This window comes from Humulus lupulus, chromosome 7 (genome assembly GCF_963169125.1).
Source record: "Humulus lupulus chromosome 7, drHumLupu1.1, whole genome shotgun sequence".
Classification (NCBI taxonomy): Eukaryota; Viridiplantae; Streptophyta; class Magnoliopsida; order Rosales; family Cannabaceae; genus Humulus; species Humulus lupulus.
In genome coordinates, this window is record NC_084799.1 from 11,716,663 (window position 1) to 11,727,031 (window position 10,369).

Consider the following 10,369-nt stretch of genomic DNA (forward strand, 5'->3'; position numbering starts at 1 on the left):
TAAGCTCCTCAACAACCTTCGCCCGGGACTGCTCGATGCTAACGATCGCTCGAGTACGAGCAGCGGTCATTGTCAGCATGGCCTATAGTCAAAGAATAAAAGTTAGGCTATATTACAAGAAGGAAAGATAAAAGCCAAGAGAAAGAGTACTTACACTAGCCACTTCGTTAAGAGCCCTGTTAAAGATCTGATCGACCCCCATGTTCTCAGCCTCAGCCATTGCTTCCCTGCAACGGTCATGCTTCAGGATGTGAGCAAGGCGATCTTTAGCTGATTGCAGGGAACGGCTCGAGAGTCTGGCCCCAGGAAGTTCGACTTGTTGGGCATGTTCTTTTTGAGTCGCAGGCGGAGGGTTGGTTGCGGCAGGTGGGGCCTCCTTCTCAGCAGAGGCAGGTGTTTGAGCAGAAGGTTGGCCAGAGGGCCCATCCTTGGGAGGATCAGCTGCTTGACCCTTCTTGGCCGAGGGTGCTTGGCTAGATTCGCCATCGTGTCTCCTGGCCGATTTCTTCCGTCGGACCAGGGGGACCTCCTCTTCCTCTTGATTCTGGTATAAGTCGAAAACATTGGGAGAAGCCATCTCTGCAGAAAAAGATAAGCATGCAGACAGTAAGACAAATATAGATAAAAAATCATGGCATATCAGAAAAGAGGTAAAGGAAATCACAAAGTTCAATACCCGAGCTACAACTACTTGTCGCTACACTACTGACTCTATTAGTCATACACTCACTCTCTGGCACGAAGAAGTCTAGCCCTAGATTTGGAGTATACGTAAAATTGCCATCCTCGTCAAACAAGTGACAGGGAATTGGCAAGCTATTTAAAAGCAAAATAACAGTATCGTTTTCGTCTGAGGACTCATCCAAGTCTATGGAAGACTCTGTTGCCTTTTGTTTCCCCTTCCCTTGGGGCGTAGAAGGCCTCTCTGCTGAAGGGACGCCAGTGGGTTCCCTAATCGTAACCCCCGTTGGCCTCCTTCGAGGAGGGGACGCTGGGGGTTGCTGCTCGGGATTCCCCTCAGCAGTGGCGTCTGCCACCACGGGTTCCCTCGTTTCCTGACGAGGAGCCAGGAGGCCAGACAACCTTAGGTTTTCATCAGTGACCAGGGACTTAACGCTTTTTTCAGCGTCAGCCATCCTGGCCAGTGTGTTGGACCTCAACACTATGTCTGGTGTTGCGTTCAGGCATAACCATGGTCCTGAAAGGCACAAGATACTTTAGAGGAGTGCAAAATAATTTGTTAAGAAAAATAGCAACCAGTGGAAAAGGACATTTACCTCCTCGAGCGAAGGACAAGTTGTTCGTAGTCATGTCTGGCGTGCGGAAATACTCCTGATTATATTTCCCCACGTTGGAGATATGAGTAGTGCCACTCAGGAACGTGCGGTTTGTTTCCTGGTGACAAAGGTGAAAAAAGCCCATCCCATACTGTTGGGGGTTGGACTTCAGGTCAAAAAGGAAGTTGACCTCATGGGGAGTGGGCTCTGGCCATTTTTTGAGTTTGTAAAGGATATAGAGTGCAGCGACCATTCTATATCTGTTTGGGGTAATTTGAAAGGGGGAACACTGAAGTAGTTTGCCACCCCCTGATAGAACGGATGTAGAGGAAGGGTAGCCCCCGCCTCTATGTGGTACCATGACCAAGCGCTGTAGACGCCCCCAGACAGATTAGCTCTCTGGTCAGCAGCAGGGAACTTAAGATTGACCCCAGTAAGAGGATACTTCCTAAGATAATTGGCAAGCATCCGGGGAGTCACCTGGCTGGTGGGAGAAAGATACCACTCGACATCAGGAAGGTTTGAATGCCGAGGGCGAGCCCTGACCTGAATGCGAGGGTCAGAGGCAATGTTTTCTCGACCACTGGTCGAGGGAACCCTAGCCTGCGAATCAGGCTGGGCTGGTGGATTTGGATTGTTTTCAGGGTTTGGTTTCTTCTTGCCTGGAGATTTAGAGCGGGCCATTTGAGGTGGTGATGGTTGAGGTCTAGAAAAAGAAATTATGGAAAATGGAATCTCATGAACGCGATGGGCCGGCTGTTCTTCGCCTTCAAGTAGTTGTGCAAGAAGATCGTCGTCGATTGGCCGCTCACCTCCCCACAAATCTGGCATTAAAATCTGCGAACAGAAGAATGGGGAGGTGAGGATGAAGAATCTAGAAAGTGTTTCAGAATAACGTTGGTCGTGTATAGAAGTCAAACTTTTATACAACAACATTCTAACAAAAAACTAATTTTTTCACACGAACAGTTTGAAAAGCAGATCAAAAAGTGAAAGTAAAAAGTTTTTTGAAAAAGCTTTTTCAACTCCTTTAAGGGCGGGAAAAACTCAGTTTTTCAGCTAGCATAAAAATCGAATTTTCACTTCGATTTTACGTCCTAAATTCATGATCTTGGCTATCAAACTAACTCGTAACTTCTAAATGGCAAAGAAATATCATCCTGTAACGCCCCAACTCCTAGGACCGTTACGGTGTGCCTTGTAAACAGTGCCAAACTCGCTAATCGAGTCATTTGGCCAAAATTGTGAGCTAAGTATCATTAGCGGTTTAGGGATTGAAACCTTGGCTAGGATGTAACGTTTCACTAGAACGTTTAATATATACATTGGGATCCCGAAAATATAATTTCAGAGTCTATTACAGAAAATATTTACAACACGCCGTTCTAAGCGGCAAAACAGGGTTCAACCCTAGTTCCACTTTAAACCTCGACCGTGGCGGACGAGCAGCTGCATATGTACACGTCATCACCTAAGCTCTCCAACTCAAGGATGGTCTAGCTTCCTCTTGCCTTTACCTGCACCACGTAGCACCCGTGAGCCGAAGCCCAGCAAGAAAACACAATAAAGCATGATATAATATCAACAATGATCATAATAACCATTCAGGACTATCAGTCCAAGCAAATAGGTGACAATAGCCAAAAGTCACAATAATGAGCATCACTCCTTCTAGCCATGTGACGATAGGGTCACCGGGGCTTAACTGATAAGTGATCCTTTCTTAAGTTTGATTAGGACAGGTGCAAGGTGATTAGTCACCAACATAACCTTCCTCAAGACTCTAGAGTCGAAACTATGGACAACGTCCCTTAGCCATGTGACAAACGGTCATCGGGGTCATATACCTTGGCTATAGTCATCTGGTCGTAGACCAGGCAAGCGCTTATAAGTTCTTCGACCTTAGGGTCGGTCTAGCATTAATGCTATAGAGCCATTCAATGCGTGATTCTCGACTTTAGAGTCGGTCCCTGACTAGTCAGTGTCTATCACAAGTAAGAAATGCCACCAACCATATATCTCATGTTCCGTACCCATAAACGAGGCATTTAGCATGCTTACTAAATAGGTGTCAATGCTACTAGGGCCATGCATAAACACAGAGGCTCAAGTTCTGAACGATATCATACTCGGTATATAAAGCATGTCCCAATCACATGTTTCTCATGCATCATATGCAATAAATCCAGCAATCTAACATGCATGCATATTATTGATGCACCAATAACAGCCTTGCATGTCACGTTTAATAGTCAACCAACATGCATCAAGAATAGCCATGCATGTCATACATAATAATCAACCGACATGCATCAATAATAACCACGCATGTCATACTCATTAATCAACCAACATGCATCATAATAACCATGCATGTCTCATACACAGGGTGCAATTTTCTTACCTCAAAGTCGAGCTAGAACGATTAAAAGAACGATCCTTGAGAACGATCAACTTTTAGTCCTTTAGCGGTCACCTAGTCATAACCAAATATAAGGTATCATCAATAAAAATGATCAACATAAGTTCCCAAACCAATATCTAGCCTCCGGGACATCAATCCCCACTTAACCGGGTACTAGGTTCAACCCCGAGGCCTATGGCTTGAATCCCCAAGCTAAAAACATGTTTCTGGTCAAAATGGCCTTAAGGGCCGCGGCCCTCCCCTGCTGCGCCGCGGCGCGCCTCCAAACAGAGGCGGCCAAACCCTGACAGGAACCTTGGGCCGCGGCGCACCTATGCCATGCCGCGGCTCAACACCCCTTTCAGCCAAAAACCAGCAACGCACCAGAAATTTCCCTGCGCTTTTCCCCTTGGAACCAGCCCCTCAAACCAGCTCAAAACCTCTCCCAAACACCCATTTAAACCTCCAAACATCACCCACAACTCTCCCTCATCATAACCCAAGTAAAACACCACATAAACTCCCATTGATTCCAACTATCCACTAAACAATTACAAGCTGAAAACCCAAGCTCTAAAACAGAGTATAGCCAGAAAATGATGGATAAAACTCACCTTAAATTCGAAACCAAACCCTCTTCAGTGGCTGAACTAAGTCTACAACCTTAGCCCCTTGATCTCCTAGCTTAATTCCACCCTTTGAGCTCAAAATTCCAAAGAAGCAAAATGAGAGAGATGAACGTACGGGAAGGAAGGAGAACACTCTTTTTTTGGTTCTGTTTTTACAGCCATCTAAAACCATATATATCCACCCCTAAAATGACCAAATTACCCTTGTGTCATCTTAAGCCTCTAAAACCATTCTAGGGGTAAAATTGGTACTTTTTGCTTAACCCGTTAATCATAATTAACGCTTCTAGATTCCCGCTAATCTCAATATCCTCAAACATCAATAATTCATATCCCGTTACCCTAAAATCCCCGGTAACTCTATAATCATTAATATTACCCCGAGACTCACCCCGAGCCCCGAGCTTAAACCCGTTATGACTAGACCGAACACTTACATCTCATGATCGTCTCATGTCGAATAGCTCGAACCAATCCACCTTATAATGTGGCTAAGTTAATTAATCACAACCATGCACCCAAAATATACAATTACGCCCACAGTGGCCAAATTACCCTCATAGTTAACATATGAGCCCATATGCATGCATTCACCATCATATAATAATATAATTCACATAAACATGCATATATTCATTAAATACTATAACAAATCAATTATGGCCCTCCCGACCTCCTAATCAAAGTCCTAAACCTTATTAGGAAATTTGGGGCATTACACATCCTATCTACTATCACCCAATAGTGGCGTTAGTCTTGTTGCTAAAACTATGCAAATATCTAGTGCGAAAGACAAAAATTCTATTCAAAGTGATACGACTTTCTATGGATTAATTAGAGAAATTTGGGAGTAAGATTATATCACAACTCGAGTAGTTGTTTTCTTTTGTGATTAGGTGAAGAGTGACAGCGACATAATATATGAAGATTTTGGTTTCACATTAGTAAACCTAAATCGACTAAGGCACAAATCTAACCGATTTATAATGGCTGCACAAGCAAAACAAGTGTTTTATGTGAATGATCCTTCAGACAACCAATGGTCAATTGTGCTTACAACGCCAACAAAAGAATGGAACACCAAAGATGGTGATTTGCATGATATACCTATTGAAGAAGAATCAATCGCATTCACCTCGCCAAAATGTAATGATGAAATTGATGATGATGATGGTGTTTGTTTACGTGATAATGGTGAAGGGTTATGGATTGATAACCTGATGTGAGGTATAATATGATTACGTTTGTCATACTTGCAAAAGTGATTTTGGTTTGTTTATGATATATTTATATTTGTCACATTTTTTGTTCTCTATATATATAACTTACCATATTGATTTTTATGTTTCACAAATGTCAGATCCTTTCGGTGATAGTGATGAGGAGGAAAATCCTCAACAAAATCCTGATATTGAGCCAGAGATTACAGATGAGAAAAATGTGCTAGGACGCACATGGATGAATAAATTGATTAAAAAATAGAAGTGAAGAAAATCTTATACCTGTAAAGTTCAATGAGTATGGTCAAGTAACAGGTAATGCTAGAAGTAATCGATATTCAGCGTTGGGTTCTATAGTGAGAATTGTGGTGTCCATCAACTGTAACTCATGGAACAAAGTTCCAGCAGAGACCAAAACAAAGATATGGGATTTAATGAACGCATGGTTTAATTACTTCTATTTTACTTAAAGATTTTAAAATATGTAATTTAATATGATAATTATTTCTAACTTGCAGAAAACTTTTCAATTGGAATATAGATCCAAAAAGCAGGCAATGAAAGACGCACCAAAGATGTTTAGACAATGGGAGACTGACACGACAATGAAACATATCTATAATGCTTTAGAGAAAAGACGAGATGAGTTTCCGCCTAGGAAATCACACAGATTTGAGGACATCATAAATGATGAACATTGGTTAGAATTTTTCAACTCAAGATTAACACCAGAGTGGAAAGATAAGAGATTATAGATGCAAGAATATCAAGCAATGAACAAATACATCCACAACCTATCTAGAGGCAGCTACGTGCGTGTGGAAGAGATTCTTCAACAACAGACTAGGCAACAGTTATCTGATATTGATAGAGTTTACTTATGGACGATGGGTCGACCAAAAGTATAAACAATTATTGGAGAGCAGTTGAGGTTCAAAAAAACATTGTAAGATTTTATATATATTGTTACTTGCTATATTCATTATTGGTTTATATTTTGAACTTATATAAATCATATTTATTTTTATATAACTAACTCAAATTAATTACTTCTATTTTACATGCTCGTTATCGAAAACTTATTGAGGAGGGTCAATGGGAACCTCAGAGGAACTAGGGTTAAACCCTATTTTGCCACTTAGGTCGGCTGGTTGTAACTTTTGACTATAATAGACCTTTTAAACGTTATGTTGGGATCCCATGTATAAATGAAAATATTTTTAATGAAACAATTATTCCTTTTTGAACAAAAATTTTAACCCTAAACTGTTAATCTCGTTTTGTTACACATTTCCGGCCAAGAGACTCGTTTAGAGAGTCTAACACTATTTAAAACACACAGTGCAATGGTCTTGGCTATCCAGGGTGCTACAGCAGTGGTTGAAACCTACCATTATTTTGAAATTTAAACAAAACAAAGCCAACAAAACTAGGAAAAATAAAAACAAAACTAAAATAAAAATCAATTACCAAACAAGTGTAGTTCAGATCTACTACCTCTTGTCACCTCCACGGAATTATCCCAAACCAAAGGCCCCGAATCCATAATTTGGCATTAATTGAACAAATCCTCTCGGTGACAGCAATGCCCAAACAAAACCAAAACTCTAGCATCGTCAACCTCGGGAAAGGAACAATCTCACCCCCAAGGAAACACAAGAAGTAGAAGAACCACAGCAGCCACCTTCAACACTCAATCCCACCACCCCATTCGGCAGACACATCGTCTCGGCCAAGTATGGCCAGACGTACGAACGATGCCGACACCCCTGATCGAGAAGAGAAGATGAAGAAAAAAGAAGTTCAGGAAGCCCTAACAAAGAAAAAAGGAAACTCTTGCAAATTGAATGAAATGGTTAGAAAGAGAGCATATTTGGTCGTTCTCTTTATTATATATTTTTTACTTAATTACCATAAGATTATTGATAAGTTTAGAATGCATATATAATGTAAACAAAATAAAAATAAATAGCTTTTTTGCCACTGAACTTTTAATACTACCAGATTGTGCCCCCTGTTACGATTTGCATAAAATAATTAGTATTTTCTCCCCCAAACTTTGACAACTACCAAATTGTGCCCCATTTAATTATAAAAATTTAAAATCTATTTTTCTATCAGTTCTTTAAAAATTTAAGAAAAATTATTAAAAAGATTCAATAAAAGACTAAAATTATTCAAAATTCATTTAAGTTTAAAAATATTTTTTAAATGAAAAACTAAATTGTTAAAATAAAAAAAAAACTCTTTATTTTTTTATTAATTTTTCTAATTACTTTCTATTCTCTCATTTTTGCCCCCTAAAATCATTTTAAAAATTAAATATATATAAAACATTATAAATTTAAAATGTACTAATTTTAAAAGAAATTAGAAAAATATATTAAAAAGGAATTAAGAATAAGGGAACATGTTTTTTTTCTTCATTTGTAACAATTTACTTTTTCTTTTAATAAATATTTTCAAATGGATAAGCAACAGCTAATCTTGACTCTTCCATATTCTAATGTTTCATATATAGAAGAGTTCTCTTTTACGTAAAGAGTAGTTTTTGCTAAACTATCTCTTTGTTTGTTTGACTTTATGTTGTTTATTCTTAAATAAATCTTGTGAACGTGACATACAATTTTCAGGAGAAGATTTCCATAAGCCTCGCTTCTGGAAGAAGCGAGCACTCATCAAGATCAGAAGGAATTTCATGCTCTTGGTGTTTATCAAAATCACATGACTAAAGTTGAATACTTTAAGGTTGCGACAATAATTTAGATTGAGTCTAATATTATATTCTTGTGACTTTACTAATTGATTTTATCTCTAAGCGTGACCCCATAGATTAGGTTTTTCGAATCACGTAAAAAACTTCTTATATTACTTTACTTTTAGTTTGTTTACTGTCTCTTCGTATATTGTGATTCATCCGTTGTCTGTATATTAGAATATCTGTCTCAGCAAACAATTTTATACCTATCTTGCATTAATTAAATTGTTGCTTAAATTCATTTGGTAATCTGAAAAAAATGTAATTTCAAAATATTAAAAAAATCATAATTTTTTTTTTATAAAAACTTAACAATAATCATTTTTGGAAAAAAAATTAAGTAGGGTCGAATCCACATTATTCGAATGTGGCTCCGGCTTTTTAGGTGGAATAGATGATCAGCTTTTTAAATTTTATATTCTTCTTTAATTTTGTAGGTGCAAAATTGATAAAATATTTCATTGTTTTCTTCTTTAGTTTCAACAATAATATTCACAAGTGGTCAATGCGAGTTAAAATACATTTTTTAAAAACAAAATTAAAAAAATATAAAATTTTGACAAAAAACTATTTTTTCATGTATTATAGTTTCTCATTTATTTAACACAACTCACTTATTTTACACAACATTCTCTCTCCTTACTGTGTGTTTTTTTATTCTCTTTCAAATTCTCATTTGAAGGGTATCTATAAATATATATTTTAATTATTAATAATATTTCTTTTCTTTCTCACAACAATATCTTTAAATACATATTTCATCTTTTTGTCTTTCTCATCCATTTTGTCTATATTAGCTTTATTCTTTTTATCTTCCATTGTGATTTATTTCTTACATTTATCTATTCTTTCTAATAAATATATTTATTTTGTGCTCTACTTTAAAAAAAATAAAAGAAATCAAAAGCCAAACATATTTTGTAATTTAAAAACAACAAACATGACTTTATAAATAAAATTAAAAAACAATTTATAACAAACATGTCCTAAATTTATTCTCACTTTGTTTTTGTTTGGTACAGGGAGAAAAAAGAACTACAAATCATATAAAAAATATATCATTTAATTTAATTTATCAAAAATATATATATCCCACATCAAAATCACGTTTATGTATAAGTTTACATGCATATACATCAGAGGCAAAGAAATATATATTTTCAAATTGGTTTTTAATTGTTAATAATTTAATATCATTTAGAGAACATGGAGAAATCAGTTTTTTTTTTTTTTTAAAAAGAAATGGAAAAGTCAGTTAAATAATTTATAATAAATTCACATTCATTCCCTTTTCAGTGCATATATAATCTATATGATTTTCTATCCAATAATAATCAGCAATTGAATTGAATTGAGACATATTAATTTCAATTCATATTTATATGTATTATTTATTTATGGCTTCGATTTTATAAACTCACGACTGATGCAAATTCTACCAAGTCAGCCAACAATTTTAGACCCACAAAACATAAACAGTACGTAACCTAGTTCTTCTGAATCACTTTCCAACGTGTACTATATATATTCTTTTGATGATAGTGATTAATTACCAGCTATAAATTAAGCATTTATAAATATCTATATATTATATAGATTTATATATACGATAAACCTAACTCAAAACAAAACAAACTCTTTCAAGTATTGACATATATATATATATATATATACACACACGTATATTTGTTAACCAATACATTTCAAGTATTAACACACATATATATATATATACATTTAATAATATATATTTTTAGACAATGTGTTTTGGCTCATTACCGGTTTAGATTTTATATTTTAAAAAATTAATGTTTGGATCTTATATATTTTAAAATAGTTCAAATAGATCCCTAAATCCGATTTTGATCAAAGTTTTTTGAATTAAAATCACAAATAATTCATCAAACTAACAACTCAGAACAAAAATACAGTCATTCTGCTTAAGAACTGTGTTGCTATATTCAATTTTTTGTTAATCAAAATTATGTTTAGTGGCCTATTTGAATCATTTTACAAAATATAGGGTCCAAAAAATAATTTGTCAAAACACAATGTCCAAACAAGTAATGAGGCAAAATACA